The sequence below is a fragment of the Haemaphysalis longicornis genome, unplaced genomic scaffold (assembly GCF_048455015.1).
Source record: "Haemaphysalis longicornis isolate Haplotype H1 unplaced genomic scaffold, Haemaphysalis longicornis Haplotype H1 scaffold_4, whole genome shotgun sequence".
NCBI classification, from domain to species: Eukaryota; Metazoa; Arthropoda; class Arachnida; order Ixodida; family Ixodidae; genus Haemaphysalis; species Haemaphysalis longicornis.
Genome location: NW_027526361.1, coordinates 1,399,988 through 1,424,464, shown reverse-complemented (window position 1 = coordinate 1,424,464; position 24,477 = coordinate 1,399,988). Strand labels below are relative to the sequence as shown.

General features: G+C 48.7%; 1 long non-coding RNA gene across 1 annotated transcript; it reads left to right on the top strand.

Annotated features, from left to right (window-relative positions):
* Nucleotides 1-6,179: 6,179 nt before the first annotated feature.
* Nucleotides 6,180-12,080, top strand: LOC144178111 (uncharacterized). Its single transcript, XR_013323946.1, has 3 exons — nucleotides 6,180-6,847; nucleotides 9,296-9,380; nucleotides 11,856-12,080. It is a non-coding gene; the product is annotated as an uncharacterized LOC144178111 (long non-coding RNA).
* The last annotated feature ends 12,397 nt before the right edge of the window (nucleotides 12,081-24,477 follow it).

The window sequence follows — 24,477 nt, the reverse complement described above, 5'->3', positions numbered from 1 at the left end:
TCAGCTAATCTTTTTAATTTCCCAAATAAACTGCCTTCGCTATCTCTGTTAAGAAAGTAAGGTAGCCGGCATCTTTGTAGCCTTAACATATCATCTTTTTAACCCTAGTACTGAATCATGTTAGCAAACATTTGGCACTGGCATCCAGATGGCTGAGGCCTCACGCAGCCTGCTCTGCCTTTGACTGGGGCAATTGGAACGCACCCTTAGACGTATACCTCCTCGTGAAGCTCCCGGGTCACCCCCCCCCCCCCAAAAAAAAAAAAAATCTCGTTAATTTACAGCTTGTAAGAAACGTTCGGTCCCTACCGGCTTTCCTTGCCACGTTTCATAAAAACTGACAGGGGTCTTCGCAGTCATTCGGTTCGCTGCAGTAAACAAAAAATCAGAAGCCAGTCTGTCTAACGACGACGAGGGTTGAAATGCGAAGTTTTCTTGTGTGCGAAAATCAAATGGCGAAGTGCCAAAGTCAAAGCCTCTGCAACCAAATTCAAATCGTCAACGATGAAATTGCAAACTGCCTGAGAGCGAAGTCAACGCGTCGACAATCAAACCGATAACTGACTGCTAGTGAAAGTCCAAACTCAGATGACACAAAACGAGTCCCTCAGGAAAAAGTTGAGCCGTTCTTTTTCGCCGTCCAAAATCCAAACTAAGCCCAAGGCCAACGCCCGCGCAACAAACCCAAAGGAAACGCTGAGCGACTCGGTTTGATTTTGGCGCAATCGGCTAGACGTTGGTATCATAGCGCGAGGAACCAAGGTTTCGTTCCGACCACAGGAGGTGTTTTCTTTCTTGTTTCGTCGTCTTCATCATCATTATCGTCATCGTCATCACGTGCCATATCATTGGTTAAAGCTGGCTTTCCTGCAGTGCGTTTTCGTTACGCCACCGCCATCAATGAGACCAGAAAGCTTCGATTTAAATTGTGCCTGCTGCTTGAGTTTTTTTCTTTCCTTTTGATTGTCGTTTGTTTGTTGTTTTTCGATTATTTTGGTATTTTTTACCTCATAACTCCTTTTTTCGTCTGATAACTGCTGGGAACAGAGCGCTTTATTCGTGATGCCTGCGTGTAATGGCGCATAGTGTAGACTGTCTGATAACATATTCCGCCATTTTGCCCTCCCATGGTCCCGGAAACAACAGAGCCAGCGAGGCCTCTGAATAAACAATCAGTCGCCCTAACACCGGACGAAACATGCCAGGCAGCAGCAGGCTACTTCTGCTGTCGTACGACTCTCTGCTCAGTGTCTTACGCTCCGCGCACACAACGCCATCGCCGCCATATAAACAGACGCCCGCCAGCCAATATGTTGTCGCCCTTCAAGGCCCCGCCTTTCCCCCATCGTAGTCTTCGTCCAGCCTCACGCCTGTTCCGTTCCCTTCCAGTGACGGGGGTCGACCTTATCTTCCTTTCTTTCTTTCTGGTTTTATTGCCGAGTCTGCTCTCAATCTTGACACGCCTTTTCTGCCTGCTTCTGTTATGGACACCGGCGTCAGCACACTGCGACCTATATTTGTTGTTGTTGTGGTTGCTGTTGCCATTTTTCTTTTAGCTGTCTTCTGATTATGAATGGTCACAGTGTTGCTTTCGCAGAAAGATATCGTATGCGCTAACATGAAGCGCGATGATGATGTGCGTGAAAGAAGTGTTCTGAAACAAATAAAAAAGAAATGGCCATGATTCTCGCTTTGCTGAAAATATCGTGGAAACAGGACAGCGTTCTGCCGCCCGTATTTCCTCTGCGGTCTTTCATTCTTACCCTTTCGCTTCTCTCCCCATTAGCGTAACCGAGGCTAGTTGCATGCGATGCCGCCTTCTCGCATCCGCACTGCTGGCACGCCACCTGCGGGGACGTTGCGTTTCTCTCGGGCTTGAAGCTGCCCCAACTCGAGCTCTTCGCTTTTAGCGCTTGCTTTTATCTAGCCTTCATTCGGCGCCGTTTTCAACGTGCTACGTTTTGTTTCTTTGCTACCGCAGAACCAATGCGACCTCTCATGTTCTTAATTAAATGAATGCTGCTACATACAGGTAAGTACTCGTATTTTGTTTGAAATATGCCTTCGGTTTCCTATGTGTTGAATAGTGTGGATGTATAGGAGCCGTGGCAGCAGTTTTAGTAGTTTGGCTCGGTCTCGAACGTCACTATTACTTCGCGTTCAAGCATCCATTCGACTGCTTTTTTGGCCGGGCGGTGGAACCGGCCGACAAACAGAGGGGCACACAAGTAGGCGGAACAAAATTTTCGCCTAGTCTTTAAAAAATGCGCACAGGAGCGGCGCATTCTGGCGCCTGCAAATGCGCCCTGCCCCGCCACGGGGCCCAACGAGGAAGCCATTGTGCGAACACGCGTCGGACGAAGGCTCAATATGCAGCCGTCGCCACTCCATCGTCGTCGCTTGTGTCGCGAGGCGGGGGGGGGGGAATTTCCTTCCAATTTTAGCCTCTCGCGGAGGAGCCACGCACGCGTGAACTTTTGTCTCTGCACTTGTAAACTGCTACAAGTAGCTACGCGCTTCACCGGAGACGACACAAAGGGCAAAAGGCAAATCTTTGCTACCAAAAAGCGCACGTGCCGAGCGCGAGGTGCAAAGGGGGTTGGCGCTTGCAAGCTCGTAGTTGTCGCCGCGAACGCCATCTTCTCAGTGAAGAAAGTGGAGTAACGAAAACGCGCGTCTACGTTTCAGCGAAGCCTTGCGAGAGAGTTTAAAAATGAGTCGCAGAACTACGGGCGAATAGCTCACGCGGTCAACTCGGGTTGCATTTTAGGAGCGCTGCAGGGCACGGTTGTCACTGTGCTTTGTTAATTGCGGCTCCCCGAGCTCGCTGGAAGGTACAAGTACGGTAGAGCGAAAAAGAAATTTGGCTGACGATTATGATATACTATAATGCAAAATTTGAGCGCAGCGTTAACTGCAGTCTTCCCGGCGACAGAGCGTAGCTGTTGCGTCTCAGGAAGGGATCGCGGCACCAGCGAACGCACGACGGCGCGGCTAACTCTTGCGCACAGTGCTCTGGCGTTATCTCGCAGCGCAAGGCAGCCTCGGCATACCACCCTCCCTCTCACACTTTTGCCATACTATGCTCCTCCGCTTTCCTGATGGCTCTATCTTTCCTGGCCTTTTCGTTCTACCGGTTACAACGAGGCCGAGGGTGATGGGGAACCACGGGCTAATACAACGGACATGCATGTGTAGCCTCTGTTTTGTTCGTGAGTTGCAAGAAATTCGATATGTGGAGCACGTACATACGTGCAAAACGTGTACAGTCAGAGAGAGAGAGAGAGAGAGAGAGAGAGAGAGAGAGAGAGAGAGAGAGAGAGAGAGAGAGAGAGAGAGAGAAATGAACGTTTAATGAAAACGAGTAAATTTGGTGCTAGATGGCAGGGGCACCAGCCCTGTGGGGGGCGTCCTTAGTCCGGGATGCCCTGGTCAGGCGGAAATAAAAAAATTCACAGCATATCCACGGGGTGAATGATGATGAGTGGGCGAAGCTCCTGAGGGGAAATCATCGGTAAAACCGTGACTCTTCAGTGAAAGTTCGCCCACTACATCTGTGTCCGAACGTAACGTCTAGAAAGTCTCGCTTAAACCGCGCGTCGGCACCTTGGGGCTGAGCTCGCCTGATGCGTTTTGCAGACGCCTCACGAGCTCTCACTGCATCGGGGTCTGCCTGTCGATACGCGCGCTTTCTCGCCGCTTCCCGTTCTCTGACGTTTTGGAGATCCTCTTCGCGCCGCAGCCGTGCCGCTTCGCGTACGGCAGGGTCCTCGCGCCGTTGCCGTGACGCTTGGGCCTCTCGTTCTCGAACGCTGGGATCTTGGCGGCGTCGTCGCGCAGCCAGACGACACGCTTCGGCCTCCCGCTCTCGTACGGCAGGATCTTGGCGGCGGCGTCGCGCAGCTTCACGGAGCACTTCTGCCTCGCGGGCTCGCACATCCCTTATGAAAATGAACTTTTCCTTTCTGTTTACTTTGTGTCTCCTGCATGTTGACTGTGTGGCCTTTCTTTTGACTTTTCCTTTGTGTTACCTCTAGGACATAAACAGGCTGTGTACTTTTTATAGACTGCCGGATAAACAGCCATGATGTTTTACCTTTATATGTACTATGGTAAAGACACAGTTTAAATTTCTATACGAAGATTTTATTTCGGATGAGAGGTATAAAACTTTAAAAATGACTTGCTTTCTTCTCTTTCTGAGTTCCGCAATGCTATTGCCCATGTGTGTACTCAAGGCAAAATGAAGTCAAAAGACTTTGGCCTGTTTCCCCTGTGTTGCCTCTAGGACAAAGGCTGTAAGATAGAACTTGAATTTGCTGTCTTAATTCTTAATTCTGTGTGCCGTAATGCTGTTGCTTATGTATGTACTGAAGGCAAAATGAAGTCAAAAGACTGACTTATGTCTTTTGTGTTGCCTCTAGGACACTGGGAGGAAGGATAACTATTTGTTGCCTTACATTCTTTTTCTGAAGATTGTGCTTCCTCAAGTAAACATAAAGTCGAGCATGTAAGCCTTAATTATACTCGAAAGGTTAAGTTTTTTGGCTTGGCTAGAGATAGTAAGAAACAATGCCGATGGTTTGTGGAAATTCTGCAGCACTGTATACGTTATTTCGTGCTAGTGAGGTCTGATAAATTCGCAGAATTAATATTACCAACTGGTACGTTTGTATGAAACAGTGGCGTAAGAAGGATACATATTGAACGAGGCTGTTCGAAGTGCCTCGTCCCTCCCATTACGAAAAAAAAGTGGGAGGGAGAAGAATATACAGACCAGAAAAAGTAAAAAGAACACAAAAATCCGAATAGAAAACGAAGCAATGAAAACAAAAACAACCTAAAAAGTGGCTTCCGATTGTCCTAGTCTGTGTTTTCCTTCAGGGTCGTTGTAAAATGGCTTATCCTTGCAACTAAATGCTGAGCGGTGTAGTGTTTTTTGGGGCAGAGCTTGCGGTAGAAATATATTGCGACAGAAAAAAAAGGGACACAGCCAGACGAGAGCAACAAGAGCAACAACAATGTCAAAATATAACCTACGGCAGAAAAACTTTAATCAAAGCACGGTTAAAAAAAAAAAAAAAAAAGGTCACTGAGCGGGTGTCGAACCTCCGCCCTTTGAATCAGTAGGCGAGTACTTAACCTCCAAGCCACCATTTTTTTTTTTTTTTTCTGAAACAATAACTTTATTTACACATAAATATACACGTCATGCCGAGTGTTACACATGGTTCAGGAGCAGCTCTGACAGTGGATGTGTCGGTTACATGTTCGGCGGGTAAGATGACAACGAACGTGAAACCAGGAGAAGCAAAAAAAAGGGACAAACAGACACGAAACAAAAATAGGAGGACAATGAGAAACAGCAGCACAGGCTCTACAAAAACAAAGGCTAAAGGAATTGTGTGTGTCCTATGGCTGGTGCTATCTTTCCTGTTTCTCAAAAGAGGACTTGGTCAACGTAGATACGCTGGCCCGTTGAACGCTCCAGGCCCCCCCCCCCCCCTTTTTTTTTTTTTTTTTTTTTTTTAATGGCTTAGGCGTTTCCCTGCCTGCGCCTTTCCTCATTTGTTTTGTAGCGCTTCAGCGCATGGCTGCCTCGGGCGAGCTTCCTTCGCAGTTCCAGGTCGCAGTCAGATGTGCCCAATGCGCTGACCGTCCATTGGACCTCCCGCAGAAAGTGTCGCCATGCGGGTTGTGGGTGGAGGGCGCACTCCACTGAATCTACCCTCGCTTTCCAGAGGGAGTGAAGTCCGATGGCTAGGACACAATCACGGAAAGCGGGGTGCTCTGTGTCCACACACAGGAACTTGAGGCCCGGCCAAGTGACGTTCCACGATGTTCTGAAGCACGCTTGTATTTCGTGCCAGAAATACATCGCCGTGTTGCTATCAGGTCGTAAACCTAGGTATAAATACTTGAGCTCACATAGTCTTGCTAAGCCTCCATTTGAGTGAATTGTTTGCCTGCGTGGATTTGACGCACGGTGCTTTTGTGTGCGTGCGTGTGCGTGTGTGCGCGCGCGCGCGCGCGTGTGTGTGTGTGTGTGTGTGTGTGCGCACGCGCGCGCGCTCGCGTGTGTGTGTGTGTGTGTGTGTATGTGTGCGTATGCGTGTGCGCGTGTGTTTGCGTATGTCTGCGGGGAATAATTTTTTTATCCGGCCCTTCTGTTTGTGAAAAGCCCACAAACAGTGAATGGTGAATGCTTGGACGCTGAACAAAACACAAAACAGTCAATCTAGATGTAGATGACGATGATAATAACTTCGTTTGTTAATCCATTTTTATTCGCTTTTGAGTAGCAACAACTTACGACAACAAAAGACGTTGCTCGCATTAAGAAAATATACTGCCATTATATATATGTTTGCTATTATCAACTTTAACAAAATACTATAATGGCGTCTGCCTAGTTTGCTTCAGGGGTGATGATGAAGGAAGAAAGTAACTGCTAAAACTCTATGACTGCTAGATAGCCAACTGTAGTAATAAGTCTAGTCTAGGCTAGCATATATGCAGTCATTGTTATAGGTGCGCAAGAAAAGACGTGGTTGGTTCGTTGTGCGTGGTTTTGGTGGTTTGTTTTCGATTTGCTGGTGTTACGTGAATTACTACGTGCTCCTCCTGCCGTAATATTACGTGTTAGTGCTCTTGTGCCACCTGAAACATCGTGAGTGCTGGCAAAGCGTCTGTGTCGTCGCCGTACTGCGCTGCTGTAGCGAACGCACATCGAGGTCGCCATTTGACAAAATACCTGACAAGTTGTGCGTGCCTACGTGAATCAAGAGTCTCTACTGCAAGTTCCAGTCTGTCAACGCGACGTGTGAAAAATGCTGCGTGTTCTGCCGTAAGTAATTGTTTATCGTGGTGCATGTTAAAATTTTATTACGCGTTGCCGCAGTGCTGTTTTGTTAAACGTGTTGAGTATATTCCTTGGTGTTCGGCTCGCCGCGCTTCTTTTATTGTAAATTACCGGATGCGTCGGCGCGGTCATAATGAGCTTCCAGGAGCGGCGGCCAGTATGCTGTGTGAGTGATCGACCCCCTTGCCATTGCCGGCAACGAAAACATTATGCTGACGGCCCAGCGGCCGCCGCTTGGCTTGGGTGGATTCGACACTAAAGCTTGTTGCATGAAAAAAAAAAAAGAAAACTGCGTTAATGGTTGTAAAACAAAACGCCCACTCCCCGATTTTTTTTTTTTTTAGGAGGCAGTTAACCCGCAGTATATTTTTTTACAGGACGTAGGCAGCTTAGCATTGTTCTAACGGGTAGTTTTCGTTTACGGGTAAAGAAATGCGAGGAGGCTGCATTACATTTGTAGTTATAATACGTAAGAGTTGCATATACGTTGAATTTTCAACATTTAAGCATTGCTAGCAACTTTATAAGTAGTACCACATGCACAAGGTCTTTAGGCAGTGAACATTTGACCAGATAATTGTTTAGACATCGCAGCTTGAAAACATGCTGTTCCAGCCTGCGTTGCTGGTGCAGTCACAGGGCAGCTTTCACTGTTTTAATGCAAGAATTTTTTCCACCTTCCTAAGCTCATCCAGCATCGTCATGATCAGACAAATTCTTGTGTGGTGTGACATTATTTCTAGCTGGCTTGCATAAATTGTGTTGACCGTAACATGTTGAGCATGGGTTAAACGTGTTGATTCTTACAAATATGCATGTGATGGGGATACAATCACGGTGCGAAAAAGATTCAACAGGGCGTGGGCTTGCCACCGTGCTCCTTCACCATCCTGTTTTTTCGTTTCGTCAGCATTTCAACTTGCCTACCCCTTGGAGGTATTGGCACGCTGAGACGTTCACCATGTGCCTCAGAGAGAATTTTAATGGCGCCATGAAGACAAAATACAAGTTTGTGTTATTCGAAAGATTTCGTGTGGTATGGTGCCCCCAGCACTTGTCAAAATGCAAACGATGCTTTATTCACTGAGAAATTCATTAATTTAAGCTAAAATTTTGGTTTTCCCGCTAAATCGTGCATTTTCAGGGTCTGCAATGACATCACAGGAACCGACCGCTCTGCAGCCGATTGGGAAACCTTCTTTACCGTTAGTTAACCTAGATGGTGCCACCATACCGTGGCAAGCCGCTTTCTGGTTTTGTTTTGTTTTTACCGTATTTAAACGTGGCTTGTTTTTGTTCAGCGAGAAAATAATCGTTTCGTGAAACATAGTGCTCGCTCCACAAATATGGTCACGTAAGACACCGTTGCTTGTGTCAATCGGCCATTGTTGTCCGAGACAACCCCAAAGCCCTGCAGTCCTGTGCAGCTAAACCAAGCATAGTGCACGCAGTACCAACAGCAGTACGCATCGGTACTTCTATGCTTACGTGTGCTTTCCTAACCTTTACTGTTGGTCCCACCATTCTTACTACTGTAAAAAGAATGTGCCCTAAATTTAAGCGCAAATAGTTCGTTCGGCAAGCTTATAGCCTCTGCCTAATTCGCGTTTGCTGTTGCCGCCCTCCGCTAACTGCAGAGCTGGCTGGTATGACATAGGTTCTGTTGCGGGAAATGAGCTAGTGGGTCGCATGGCCATTTCCTTTGTTCCTAATTTGTAGCTTATTTGAGTGGAGTTTATGTTAAAAATGGTGTCAGCGTGATTCTAGCAACGGAATCCTTTGAATGAACCAAACTTGTGTTTTCTCTTCATGGCTCCTTTAAAAGCCGTAACCACGTTTCGCACCCTCTGGACCAGAGAATATGCTTGCACAGTGGAAATCTGGGGACACAGATTTCTACCACCTAGGGATATTTAATAGGCTTAGTTTAACATTAATTCAGTGTAAGGATGCTTCTGTTCCTTTAAAGTATGGCTGAAAGCCTTTTAAGGATTGTCATGTATGTACAGTGCTCACGGATTGAAACGCGACACTGCAAGCGCGTGGCCTGCACTACATGCAGCGCCGCCAGTGGACGCCCGTGGAAGCTAGGTGTTGCATTGTGGTATACCACGAGGATGAGAGTGTTTTGACCATAAGCTTGATGCTTCCGGTTGCCAATAAGCGGGGCAGTGGTTCCCCGCAGCGACAGCGGTGCGCTGTCAGCGACAGCGGCGTCCATGGACGGCGCTGCATGTATTGGCGGCCACGCGCTCGCAGTGTTGCGTTTCAATCAGTGAGCACTGTACTTATTTTTTAGCTTGAAAGAACTGAAGGTGCCTTTTTTGCACCTACAAAAAACAAATTCTGTCATGTCCTGTCAGAGCGAGTATTTCACGGCATTATACCGCATATTTACGGCTTGTTTACTACTTGAACTTCCATTTTTTACAGGGCCAGGTGTTTGACATGGAGGATGTACGTTGTGAGCTACCAGAAGAATTGGCTGCCTCCTGTTTCTATCTATCCTGCACGACCTGTAAGTGGAGTTCATTACGGCTGTGAAATGCATGAAAATCTCGATTTTGAAGGCTGAGAGAACATGAAAATATAGAAAACCATTGTGGCATTCTTGTGGTACCTTAGTGATATTAAGACAAGAACATTGCAGAGATGGGGCAAAAAATAAGGAACCGATGAGGGTGAGAAACTTCCTGGTACCTTTCTTATTTTTTTTGTCGCATCAGGGCTGCGTCCTTGCTCCATGAATTAATTAATAACGACTTAGTCACCCTTGTTCACTGTGGTAGTTGCGTGGTGCCCACAGACAGTGTGTGGGGATTTTTCTTCTACCTCCTATTACAGATGAACTAGATCTTTAGACTTCTACTCAAAAGTCATATTATGGATTACATTACATGAGTGAAACGATTCCATGCACCCAGAAATAGAATTTAGGTGAATTCACTTCAATGCCCTAGATGCAACTTGTGCCTAGCAGTGAAAAGGGTGTATTGCGTGCCTTTTTGCCACTGTGTTTCATGTAGTGTAATGAGTCTCACTGGCCATCGTAGCCCCCCCCCCCCCCGAACAGCTATTTACTCTAGCAAATATAATGATGGTCCTAATTGTAGAAGGGTACCCGCCGCGGTGGCTCAGTGGCTAAGGCGTTGCGCTGCTGAGCACGAGGTCGCGGGTTCGATTCCCGGCCACGGCGGCTGCTTTTCTGATGAAGGTGAAAAGCAAAAACGCCTGTGTGTACGAGATTTCGGCGCACGATAAAGATCCCCAGGTGGTCAAAATTAATCCGGAGCCCTCCACTACGGCGCACCTCATCGCCTGCGTTGCGTCGGCGCGTTAAACCCTACAATCAATCAATTGTAGAAGGGTACTCAGCAATTGAAGAAAGAGCTGTGGGGGGTTCTGGTTTGTGTATCAGACTTTGTTTGGAATATTGTTATGTAGCCACGGATAATGCAGGGTTTTTGTAAAAATATAGATTATCGGAGCAAACTTGTGCTCCGCAGTAAACATAAAAAACACAAACCTCGAAGGAGTCAGCAAAGGGACGTGCATGGATGAGCGTTGGCGAATTGAATGCTGCAGGGTTTCTTTTGCACTCATTCATTTAGATCGAGAACATTTTCAATAAAAAACAGGAAAAGCTAGGATAGGGATCGCAAAGCAACACCCTTTCCATATCAAACAGGACTGCTGGTGCAGCATACAAAGGAAAAAGGGGAAAAAGACGGTTCCCTTAAAAAAGGATAAGATTGCAGGGTGTGGCCAGGTGCTTGTAACAAAATATTTTGTAAACAAATCAAATGGCGTGGTTGGGGGCAATATTATGATGTTTATAGTAGGAAAAACCTGCATTATTTCCGAACAGTGTGAATGCTCTGTGTGCAAACATGCAAAAATGCTTGTGTGTTTTTAGCATTTGAGTACACGTTACAGAGTAGTCAGCTCAAGTTACTGCGGTAGCTTTCCTCATTGCTGGTAAGCATAAACCCTGAAATTAAATTTGCTGTATTCGACCGCTTTAACCCTTTCACTGTCACTGATGTCCTGGTTTGTCTTCGAATTTCTCCTCCACGGTGTCACTGACATACCGGTGCGTTTTCTGTTGTGCGTTGAAAAATTCGTGCCATGGTGCAAAGTTGGCGCACCTGCAATGTTTGTGCTATCTGTCAAATCTTTCTAGTAGCTTGTATTTTCACAAAGTACAGAGCGACCACGCCCAGCTTTCGCTGCTTGGGGGTCACTCCGTGCACTGTACATCTGTTGGGATGAGTGACCACGTGGCATGCGTGCAATGATGGGTGCAAGTGTGCTATCCACCACGTTTTTCTAGGGTTGTTTTTTATTTCTGTTCCCATGTCTGCTACCCATCGACACAAGGAAATATAAAAAGTGAGGAGATAACCTAGAGGTTGGTCAGTTCATGGTGATGTACATTTTGCTTTTTGTAAGCAAGCACAGACAAACAAACTAGACAATGCAAGTGCTGTCTCGTAAACGAAATGCACAATAAAGCTGCTGGCTTTATAGGTTCCAAAGAACGCGTAGACACAAGCAACTACTCATGATGACGACTGATCAATGCCTGTCTTAGCATGTTCATGCAATTTTATGTTGCCTTCCCTGCCCCCCTCCCCCCCCCATATTGCTTTGTTCCCACAGTGCTGCTGCAATAATCTCATCTCAAATGTTCTTTCGAGGCTGTATAAATGCCCGTCATGAGGAGGCCATGAATCTAAACAGTACTTAGTTCTGGGTTGTGTTGCCTATGTAACAGTATGTCATATTTGATGTTCGTAAGCTCATTAGTTAATTTATGTCGTCTAAATTTTGTGGCTAATTTTGCAACCTAGAAATTATACCTTCTCTTTCAGGATACTTGGTTCAGTTTTGTATGGGAACACTCCTTTATATTTATAAGCATAACCAGCAAATCTTTGAGACGTGTTGGTTTAAACCCTTTCATATGCGATCAATGCGTTTGTCATTTCAGGTTCAAGCGTGGCAGTGGCTATCCCGTCCGGTGAGGGGTAAAGATGAGGCGACACCTGGTGTGGCAGGCGGCAGCAGCACGTATGGATCCAACCTGAATAAAATAGTCAGGTTTGCAAGAGTCGTGTGATTCATGTGATTTTCGTCAGCTTGCTCTTACAGAAACAGCTGCAGCATGAAACAGTGACTGTGGAGCTGGCTGACATTTTCTACATGCAGCTGGCTGTGGGGCACTCAAAAGGTGGAAGCTTGTGGGATACGTAGAGGACGGAAACATAAAGGATTCTTGGAGGACGCAGAAAGTCGGTGGCGAAATTTCAATACAGGGGACACACAAGGGACGAATGCGGTCTGTTGCCTTCAAGACATATAGGGGACACACAAAGGCCGTATGGTGTCTGTGTTGCCTTTGGGAGATAGACTGGACGCATGGAGGACGGAAACACACGGGACACTTGGAGTACGCAGAAAGTCGGTGGCGAAATTCCAACACAGAGGAAACACACAGGACGCACGCAGTCTGTTTCCTTCGGGACGCAGACTGTCTTTTGACTGGACATAGAAATTTTCATAAGGGATATCTGCAGCCTTATCCATCGGGCGACTCCGAGCGCGCGCCAACAGCGAACGCATTTTATTACAACGCTCCCCGCCATCTAGTAAACAATCCAAGAACTAAACTAGAGGTAGCCACGCCATCTAGTAAACAATCCAAGCGCATCTTTTCATCATATACAAGTACCGCCATCTAGTAAACAATCCAAGAACTAAACTAGAGGTAGCCACGCCATCTAGTAAACAATCCAAGAACTAAACTAGAGGTGGCTACATACATACGTCGAGGATGGACAGACCCACGCCTTAAGGAGCTTCTCCCCTAAAACGACCAGCGAAACGCAACATTTTTTTGCTCTACTGGCGCCCTCCCCCCGCCGCACCTGGGCACATGGTCTGTAAGTGTGAGGGTGCCATGCCCACAGACGCACCCACAGACATATGGCGAAGTGCCGCATGCGGGCGTTACTATAGACCGAAATCCCCGCTGTCGGCTGCTCTCTTTTCACCGCTTCCGGGTGTACATAGCGATAGGTTGGGCGAGGGCTCGCGATTCGCAATATTTATTTATTTATTTAATAAATAAATAAATAAATAAATAAATAAATAAATAAATTTACAGTGTATTTAGTAGCAAATATTGCGAGCAAGTGTTTCCAGCCACACACTACACAAGAGAACCTGGGGGTCGGACATAGGACGAGCTGAAGAGTTAAGTTCAGAAAAAGTTTCAGGAAAGATTTTGCTGAGACCGACACAGAACCACGTAAGAACGAATTAATGCACTTCGATGCAAATACTCGAGGTCTTGTGTGTGACCTGTGTAAGGCGATCAAACCAGCGTAAAAGAAAAGCCTCTTCACCCAGGCTTGCCAACTCACACTCCAAATGACGCATCGTTGTTGAACATCACGTGTTGCGGATATTCTCGGAGACATGCTGCACGATGCTTGCGCCCCAATACAAACCCACCAGCGCACAAGAAGAAGCTCCCATGATAGCGCATGCTTGGAACACGTCCTCGTTCTAAGCTTTGGACCAAAGAGTCCAAAGGGTCGAAAGTGGGGTCGCCACACGGCATTGACGAGAAAGCATGTTTTGGTGTCTCTGTCCCCGCCGTGCGCACATGACGAAGCAGGCCACTGCAACAAACACTTCTGTCACAGCGGTGTGTTCAAAGGCGAAGTACACCTTTGCGAAGTACTAGAACTGGCCGCATGATTCAGACCTAAGGCACGCGAATAAATCGTGGCACAATTACGCAACCGAGAGTAGCGATATTATTTTAATAAAAGCGTACTGCGGATTCGTTCTTACATAAACAAAGACCACGCAGGCCCATCTAGGCTCAGGAAACGGTGCCGTAAACAGACCAGATGCATGAAAATGAGGAGAGGGAGAGAGAGAGAGAGAGAGAAAATCTGTAGCTTTATTGTCTGAGGGGGCATGAATGCCCTGGTAGGGAAGGAGAGGGACACGGAGGGAGGTTTTCATCGAAAGGATATCGCGGTTCAAGGTTACGCGGTTTGGAGACGTTTTGTGAGGTCACAGGTCCCTTGAATCGCTGCAGATTGTTTCGAATTACATGGTTTCGTGAAGATCACACAATAGTTCGTAGGTTTCGTGAAGAGACATGTGCGCAAGGATGCTTATGATACGAGTCCTTCCAGGTTATTCCAATAGCTAATGTGGACCCCTGATTTGTGCATATTCTATTATTTTACCTAGCGACGACGGGTCTGCTCGAACGCGTTCCAAATGCCCTTCTTCGTCCATGCAGCAGTATACGGGCAGCGTTGGATGTGCGAGCTAGCTCCGTACTGCGTGAGTGATTGGTGCCGCGTTGGCACAGATCTCGTTAACCATTACCGCACCCGAGCGTCTTCAGCGGGCCTGGTCTGTTGTGGCGTGTTGCGGGCTTTTGCGACTCTCCGCCTTGAATTTTCTCAAGCAAAGTTGCGAGCCTGGTCGTGGTGGGTGTTACACTTGAAACCAGTGGAGGTGTGTCAAGCCTCCCCCGGGCGCGTATTCCCAAACCATATCCCGTAGGGGCCCAGGCCGACCACACCCCCTAAGCAGCGGCGCAGCCAATGAGGTTAAAAAAATTGCAATTTTTAACCTCCTAGGACACAGCATCGTGACGTCGCTTCGTCAATGTGCGCGACTTCATGCGAGGTGGATTTTTTCTTTTTTCCCCCTCCCCTCGTTTCGGCTGCTTGGCGGGCGGCCGATGGTTTCCCTCCGCGGGCGGGGCTGGCCTGCGGCGCTGGGGAAGCTGACGCACATGTGGTAGAAGTTAACCTTTTGTACCTGAGACCCTGATCTCTCCGCGCTCTTCTTGCGCGCCTGCAAGTTGACGCTGATCTCCGATCGTGTTCCTAGATAAGCGCTCGTCTCGCTGCTCGAAGTGCACGCGCGCGGATGGACGCTTTCACGCGCATGTGGCAATTATACACGTTCCGGAAAGCAAACACCCTCATTGAAAGCTCATTCTACAGCACACAGAAGGGTATACAATTGAGTTGGGTGCTCTTTCACTATATCATCATCATCATCATCATCATCATCATCATCACCAGCCTATCTACGCCCACTGCAGGGCAAAGGCCTCTCCCATTATTCTCCAATTGCCTCGGTCCTGTGCCAACTGTGACCAATTTATCCCCGCAAACTTCTTTATCGCATCTGCCCATCTAACTTTCTGCCGCCCCCTGCAGCGCTTGCCTTCTCTAGGGATCCACTCTGTTACCCTTAATGACCAGCGGTTATCTTGCCTTCGCATTACATGTCCTGCCCACGTCCATTTCTTCTTCTTAATTTCTACTAATATGTCTTTAACACCAGTTTGCTCCCTGACCCACTCCGCTCTCTTCCTGTCCCTTAATGTTACACCTATCATTTTCCGCTCCATTGCCCGCTGAGTCGTTCTCAATTTAAGTTGAACCCTCTTAGTGAGCCTCCAAGTGAGCCTCCAACTTGGAGGCTTTCACTATATACACACCTCAAAACACGATTCAGTGCTGCAGGTAGCGATTACAAAAAAGGCAGCCAATTACCCATGACCAAATTTACAAACTGTCCTACTCTTGCAAAATATTACAGCTGCATGAGCTGCTACATTTTGGCACTTTCATAAGCGCTTTTACATTGAATTTCGTTAACATTAACTTCATTGCATTAATTCTTTATCAGGAACAGTGCCACTAAGGAAAACATTGATATTTTGTTAACAGCAATGGAAGGTGTGAATCGTTCTTGAAAGGGTGATACGTTTATAAGAAAGACACCTGCTCAAATGTACACGTTTTACACTCGGTCATGAATTCTGCATAATTTGCACTGCTGGTCATAACAATTTAGGGAAACAATACCGAAAATATATACCAACCAATGGCTAAGTAATAGTTGGACTGTACAGCTACTGAAGTACTCGAGGAGTTTGATATATATCTTCTGTACAGGGCTATTGACCACAGTCTCTTCACTGAAGCCACCAGGGCGCAGTTTGATATCAGTAATCATGCGTGCTACCACTCACACTGTTGCCAATGTCGATTAGTTATTTTTAACAATTTGTGCTTCTTGCACACAGAGATTTTGCTGCGTAAGATACGTTGTCTATAAATAAATAGACAGCTCCAGCAGGATTGAAATGGCGCTGATGCCCCCCCTTGTAATCGGGAAGGCGCACCAAATCGTTACCAATTAATTCGGCTCTGTACATTATTCGACTGTAATCGCCACCAGCTTTTAACTCTAGGTCTCCGCCCCTGCGACTGAACACGAACATGTTAGTCGGGTCCCTGACGATCCCACAGCACTAGAAGCAATTACCGAGTACGCCCTTGAAAACGGACTCTACAAATTGGTGTAGCAGCCTGGCCGACTTCCCCGTTCGGTCTACAATGTGAACTGTCTGCAGCGTGCACTGTTTTCAGTGTGAACCGCATTTTCTATAGTGTGAACTGTACATTTAAGTGTGAACTGTGCGTTTTGCTGCCACTGACTGGCTTTAATGTGTTCATTTTGGAATTAGGACCCCAAGACTGCAACGTTGTTCATTGTGCCAGTTGTGACCTTCCCCTTTTCTCCTCATCCTTGCTCCTCCAGGGCCCCATGGCCTCTCATTTAATAAAATGTTACTCACTCAGATACGCATATTCTTTTCGCTGGGACTAATGAGTAGTTGCGCGTGAGCTTGAGGTCACGGCAGTCGCAGCAGAGATAAAACTAAGTTAAAAAGAAAAGTTATCTCCTTGGTGCACTATTTTTGCGATAGTGATCTGGGAGTCCAAATAGCGGCAAAAAATTGTCACTTTTCGAGATCGACTGATTGGTATAGTTAAGCAGTTTGTGTTTGTTTCCGGCGACGCATTTTTAGCTACCACATATATAGATTTCTGTAGTGTTTGGCCTTTTAATTCGCCAGCATTGTGTCACAGCTCGCGCCTCAACTGTAAGCCACACACACGCAAAAAAGTATACAAATGAATAAACAAGAAATAGCAGGAATAAAAATATAAATAGTACAACACAAGTCTAAAAACGCCGCATCGAGTACTACAACGCTTCGTATCGAAAAACGTACCTTTCGCCCTGTTTCTGGACCTTTTGGGCAATCCAGGTTGTGTTGGTGCACCCGCTCTACGTGTCCATGAATGCGTTGACTGCTACTTCGTCAGACAGGTTAGCGCGGACCACACTCATGATTTGTTGACGCGAGGTCATCTCTGACGACCTCGAGCGGCTGCTCGTGCTTATCCATGAAGCAGAAGTGATAAGCTTCGCGACCATCGCGTGAATGCGCGGGGGACCCGGGTGGCGCACACAATTATGAGAACGGACCTTGTGATGGGCAGTTCTGCGCGAGTGCGAGGCACAGACGAGTATGGCGAATAACACGCTCGCTGATGTTCGCAGCAGACGAGCGACCGACGTAAGCGTGTGCTTTCGACCGCATGAGAGCAAACGTTCTGCGCTTCGGTAGGGAGACCAAAAAAAAAAAAAACATTTTTGCCTTCACTTTATTGGGAGTGCTTGCTTTCCGGAACGTAAACAATAACTACATATGTACGTGCAAAAGCATCCATCCGCGCGCGCACTTTGAGCAACGCGCCGAGCGCTAGCTTAACTAGGAACACCATGTGAGACGAGCGACTGACGGCGCACAAGAGAGCGCGGAGAGCGAGCTTCATCTTCCCAGCGCGAACGCCAGGGTTGTGCTAGGAGGGAAACCATCGGCTGCCGCGAAGCAGCGCGTTCACAAAAGATCAAAACAAATTTTTGTCTTCATTTTTATGAGAGTGTTTGCTTTCCGGAACTTGTATAATTGCCACATGTACATGAAAGCGTCCATCCGCGCGCGCGCACTTCGAGCACCGCTCCGAGCGCTTATCTAGGAACACGATCGGAGGTCAGCGTCAACTTGCAGGCGCGCATGAAGAGCGCGGAGAGATCAGGGGCTCAGGTACAAATGGTTAACTTCTACCACATGTGCGTCAGCTTCGCCAGCGCCGCAGGCCAGCCCCACCCACGGAGCGAAACCGTGAGCCGCCCGCAAAGCAGCCGAAACGAGGGGAGGGGGAAAAAAGAAAAAAATCAACCTCGCATGAAGTCGCGCACATATAGGTAGTGGCGTTACTGTTCTGCGTCCAAGGAGGTTAAAAAATGGCAATTTTTTAGCCACATTGGCTGCGCCGCTGCTTAGAGGGTGTGGTCGGCCTGGGCCCCTACGGGATATGGTTTGGGAACACGCCCCCCGGGCGGTGTTGGAAGCCCTGTGGTTGCCATGTGCCCCTGGCGTGTGCCCCGGGGAACCGACGATGCGGATCCTTCCTGTTAAAGGGACACTGAAGTGAATTTGTCAAGCTCCCGTTTTTGCTTGCACTGCGTAGACTGGCTCAAATTAGCACACTTTTCATCGTTTTTACGATTGACAAATCGGTAATTATTTTACAAAGCGCGAAAGAAGAAAAACTACCATGCGCGGTTTGCGGCGGCCGCACCAACTAAAGCTGTGACGTTAGGAGGAGCGGGCACCGTGATTGGACGATGCCCAAGGTGAGCAACCAAACAATTTCGGTTTCGGTTTCGGTTCTGTAAAACACAACCGTTGGCGTTGTTGGATGGGCATTCTCAATAACTCAGTAATCATTGTACCACGCTTCTGTCATGTTGTCAGCTGTAAAAATGCATAAAGATAAGCCTCCTAGGACGGCTTGGAATCGTAGCATTCACTAGCCGAAACCTACGCAGTGCATGAACGCCCTCCGTGTACCCGCAGACGCCCAAATGTCATGCGCTTTCCCCCCATATTTGGAGCTTGCCTCCCTCATGCCTGTATCGTAAAAAGCGTGTTCGCACCAGGCCAAGGGTCTGTTCATCCTGGCCTGTGCTCACTGCCTGCAAGCAGTCGGTGCTTATGGCAACAGCACGCCAACGAGAACTCGCTAGCGCGCCAGTGCCAGCCTGCGCGCATTTTGTGAACCAGTTCGTATTATATATAACTCAATAACTCAATATAGAAAACATCGGCGGAAAACGAAAAGTTAACTTACAGAAAAAAGCACGTACCCGCGGGGATTCGAACTCCTGACTTGCAAAATACTTGCAGTGCACATCTAGCGCCGCAAACCACTCGGCCACGGAGCGGGCTACGCTGGCCTTGGTAATATAGGGTATATATTGTACAACCAGTTTACACTTTTATTTATTTTGGCATTTATTTATTTTTGGCATTTATATTTGGCATTACAACTATTTGTTGTATTGCGCTCGTGCAGTAAGCGTCGCCCGAGTTTCTACAATAGCTCACGTCTAGCAATTGCATTTCGTAGACGGAAAAGCGTTCGCAGATGCGTAGTCGTGCTGCTGACCGCTGTGCTTGTTCGCCCAGCGCAAAAAAGTGCTTCCCGCACCCTAGTTTTACGCTGTACGGTAAAAATATCATTTCCTTAGTACCTTTATTGACTTCGCTGACTCTTCTCCCGCCTTCAAGAGGCCTTATATTTGCCTACTGGCGTACCAGTCAGCGAAGCGTCGCATGTGCGCTTGTGCAGCGCTTGTGTGAAGCGACCTTGACTTGGACCTAGATACAGTGTACAAACGACCATAGTACAAACTAACCAAATAAAGAAAGGCAGATTCTACCATTCACAAACGTGTCCTGGCTTCGTTTCAACTGAGCGAACGAATTGCGACGACCCGTCGGCGGCCGGCGGACGAAACGCTGGGCCGACTGACTGTCTGAAGGCAGGGGAGCCGTGCAGTAGCGCAGCCAATTGCGAGCTCGGCTCCTCTCGACGTCACACGAAAACGCCGCAGAAAATGGTCGAGCGTAAAGAGAGGAAGACAGCATTTTCGAATTAATTTTTCTACTAAATAAAATCGCGTAAACGCGCCCAGGGTGGTCGAAACATGGTCTGGGGACTCCGGACTACAATTTGCGCAAGTAATCCCGCAATGTTTACATATCACTTCAGTGTCCCTTTAAAGGTCTCGGATGGCATAAAGTTTATTCGTGGCGGTTTAATAAGGTGAAAATGTTCTGTTCAATTCTTTAAGGGCGACGTGAAAGTCCGTAATGATGAGACAGCCATAATGGTCGTGATGGAGGGGACAGCGGCCAAGGTGCCATTCTCCAGCTAGGCCATATGTATGGAACATCTGATTGACTACCTGATTGATTGATTGTAGGGTTTAACGCGCCGACACAACGCTGGTGATAAGGCGCACCGTAGTGGAGAGATCCAAATTAATTTGGCATCTGGGCATCTTTCACGTGCGCCGAAATATCGTACACACGGGCGTGTGCTGGAGATCTGCCGGGAACCGTTCAGCAAGGGGGGGAAGGGGGGGGGGGGCGTCCGCAGATGTCTGTGTGATTGCAGCCTCAGTGCAGCGCACGGCGGCTTCCGTGTAGATGTCAACTTATCTTTTCACAGCGCAGCTGTTGAAAAAATTGTTTGTGCACGGGGTCTGCAGTTTTAAAAAATACCAAGAAAATGCCGAGCACTCGCGCACGCGTACCTTGAGCGCACGTTCGTCAAGCCGAGCTTACCCACTTAGGAAGATTGACCAACATGAACACAAAAAAAGAAAAAGAAGGCTGCAGCATTCCCCGTATCGTGGCAACACTTGCTCGGAACGTGAAAGACGCGACATAGCGTAGGCCCCTCGATTGTAATTGCTTGTGTAGTCGTGCGAATGCGCTATATACAATAGATGAGCCGCGACTTCAATGTCGAAGATGCTGTTGGCGAAGAGGCCGCGCTTCGAGAGGCTCGTTGTGCAAAGAGTCCGCTAAACAGACGATAAGTCCCGCTTGCACAGTGGCGTACGAAAATGTTGACTGAAACGACGAGCTGTACCCAGGCCTCATTCAACATAAGGTCACTGAAATGCCATGCCGCCGACTTCAGCTACGGCAGCACAACGATACTAAATGATCACCTATAGAACAGCTTCGCCATTCAAGTCTTGCGCATGCGTGCAAACTTCCCCGATTTTCTTCATGTTGTCATTCTGGATACCACGAACGCATAACTCGCGTGCTGGCGCCTGGCGCCAAGGTACAGGGCGACGCCGAGGGATGCCCATCGTAGGCCACTCCCAGGGTGGAAGGGACAATAGGGTACGAGTGGGGTCCAATTAAGTGTCCATGTGGTCCCATGTGGGAGTTAAATTTCGCCTCTCCATCTTCTTGGTGACTGATGAAGACGCAATAATGACGGTCTTGAAGATGCTCGAGCCGAGAGGATGATCGCGACTCGCTCCGATGACCGACGTCCGATGCTTGGAGCAAGTGAGGGATGAGGACTGCCTTTCTTGCCGGATATTAGGTTTATTTACGCTATTTACATTACTCCAAGTATTTACATCTGGACAGAATGACGGTTACATTGTCGCTCTGCCCGCAGCAGCCTATTTGGCCAAGATCTATACTGAACTAGATCCCTCTCGACCGACAGCGGACAAAAACCCAACACTCCGGTTTTGATCCCGAAAACCCCGTCTCCAAAGGGGGCGTACAAGAAAGAGCGAAAACCCCTTTCAAAATAATTAATATTGAGACGGGGTAGGCGCGGTTAGAATTAGATGTATTTACGCTGCTTACAAAAGGGGAAAATGAGAGACACAACAGATGACCGCTCTAGCTCTTTCTGGGCGCCCCACCGATCGTCGTCTTTCTCGTCCTCCACGATTGGCCTCATGGCGCGCAGGGGGATTTCTCTCCATAGCAGTGGCTTCACCACTTCGCTAAGGAAGGCTACACCGAAACATAACCCCCGGCGGCGGAAACGCCGTCCCGGCGTGTTCTATGAAGGAGCCGACAACGTAGGGGCGTAGGGTTTGAGCCGAGCGACATGGACAATGTCTGTCGTAGCGACGAAAGAGGAAGACTGAATCGGGGTGATCTCGTACGTCACGTTGGTAAACCGGCGTAACACCTTGTAAGGGCCGGTGTAGCGTCAAAGTAGTTTTGATGACAGACCCACGTGGCGGCGAGGAGACCACAGAAGGACGAATGATCCTGGGGCATAGTCTGCGTGACGGTGGCGCTTGTCGTAAGGAGCCTTTTGGTGAGCTTGGGACTGGTTAAGGTGGGCACGGGCAATCAGTCGGGTGTTACCAGTGCGGGCGATGGCATCGGTCGCGTATTCTGTCACAGAAACGTTGGACGAAGGAAGTAAGGTATCCAGCGGCAAGGAAGGTTCCCTTCTGTACACAAGGAAAAATGGGGAATATGTGGCGGTGTCATGCCGTGACGAGTTGTAAACAAATGTCACAAACGGTAACGTTACATCCCAGTTGCGATGATCCGGTGAAACATAGATGGCTATCATGTTGGTCATCGTACGATTAAGGCGTTCAGTGAGCCCATTCGTTTGAGGATGATACGCAGTAGTGAAGTTGTGCTTAGTGCCGCACGAGCGCAGGATGTCTTGGATAACTTGGGCTAAAAAGGACCGCCCTCTATCGGTGAGAAATTGGTGACGGACTCAATGGTGTAGAATGCCGTCACGTAAAAGGAAGTCCGCCACTTCGGTAGCACAGGAGGTGGAAAGGGCCCTGGTGATTGCAAAGCGAGTTGCATAGTCAATGGCAACGGCAACCCACTTGTTTCCCAGAGTGGAAGTAGGAAAAGGTCCGAGCAAATCAAGGCCGACACGGTAAAAGGGTTCAATGGGGACGTCGCTGTGCTGCAGGAGGCCGGCGGGGGCCACGGTAGGGGTCGTTGGCAGGGATCACATGATGTTACATAGCGCTTCACCGATCGGTACATTTACGGCCAGAAGAACCGGCGGCGAACGCGGTCGTAGGTCCGCGCGATGCCTAGGTGGCCTGCAGTTGGTTCGTCATGAAGCTGCTGAAGGACGGACAGTTGCAAGTGTTCAGTAACGACGAGCAAAAGATCGGGGCCATCTGTACGAAGATTTCGACGGTACAAAGTCCCGTCCTTGAGGAGATAGTGACGAAGGGAAGCATCCTGCTCGGGAGAGTGTAGGCGTTCGATGATGTGCCGCAAGTATTCATCGCGTCGTTGTTCGACCCCGATGTTAAGCAGGCATGAGATAGAACAGAGTTGGTCTTCAATCTCATTTCCATCTGGGCTGTCGACGGGATAGCGCGACTAGGAGTCGGCGGCTTGGTGTAACCGTCCGGACTTATGGACAACAGTAAATGAGTATTCTTGAAGCCGGAGAGCCCAGCGGCCGAGCCTTCCAGTGGGGTCCTTCAATGATGAGAGCCAGCAAAGGGCATGGTGGTCTGTGACCACAGAGAAGGGCCGTCCATAAAGATCCGTCGAAACTTGGTGACTGCCCATATCAGTGCCAAGTACTCACGTTTAGTAATTGAGTAGTTCCGTTCGGCTGGGTACAAGAGACGGCTTGCATATGCGATCACGCGATCTTGGCCGTGTTGGCGTTGCGCCAGAACCGCTCCAATCCCATGGCCGCTCGCATCCGTGCGAACTTCTGTAAGGGCAGAAGTATCGAAATGACCAAGGATGGGAGGTGTTGTCAGTCGAGTTTTTAAAGTCGAAAAGGCACGTTCTTGATCAGGCCTTCAGGTAAAAGGCACATTCTTCCTAAGAAGCTGTGTCCAAGGGCGTGCGATGTCGGCAAAACCTTGAATAAAGCGTCGAAAGTATGATCATAACCCAAGAAGGCTGCGTACGTCTTTGGAAGAAGTAGGGACAGGAAAGCTTTGAACTGCCTTGAGCTTTTCTGGGTCAGGTTGTACGCCCCGCGCGTCGACACGATTGCCGAGGATTGTAATTTCCTTGAGTCCGAAGTGGCACTTGGAGGAGTTCAGCTTGTGGGAATCGTGGAGAACCGCGACCTGCGATCCCGAGCCAGCGCGCGCTTCGGGATAGACGCTTGTGCGCTGAAACCGGTCCGGCGCTCCGCTGGTTCGTCGGCGTCCCCCGAGAGATGGCGCCACCAATGTGTGCGGGGATGGCGGGGATAGGCGCGCGGGCGCGGGCGGCGCGAGCGTGCGCGCACGGGAGTCAGGAGAGTCTCGTCGGAGACCCGGTTGGGGCGAGATCGGCGGAACGCGGCGGTGATGGATACATGCATCTCAGGTGGGAGCTTTGTTTGTCGCGCGCCGTGAGTGCCGTGAGTGCCTGCCTCCCGTTCGCGGTCACGACCCGGACGGCGTGATTCGTGAACGCCGTCGAGCCTTGTGCTCGCATGCTTTGGGATTCCCCAAATAAACGGCTGTGCTTCGGCACTGCTGTCTACTGTGTTCTCGTATCGGCGAACCTCGCTGGGCTGCCGTAGCCATGGGAGCCCGCGTGGTTGACACGCCGGGAGCTAGCGTGGTGACCTTACGCCAGGACTGGCTGAGGTCCCCGAGGAACCCCTCGTATATCCCAACAAGCTGGAGACCGGCTTTGCGGAAAACGGCAAGGATGGCCGATAGACGAGAAAGATGAGTCGCAAAAGTAGGGAAGAAAACGATCACATCGTCAAGGTAGCAATGGAAGGTGGACCACTTGAAGCTGTGAAGGAGTGAGTCCATCATGCGCTCGAATGTCGCTGGCGCGTTGCAAAGGCCGA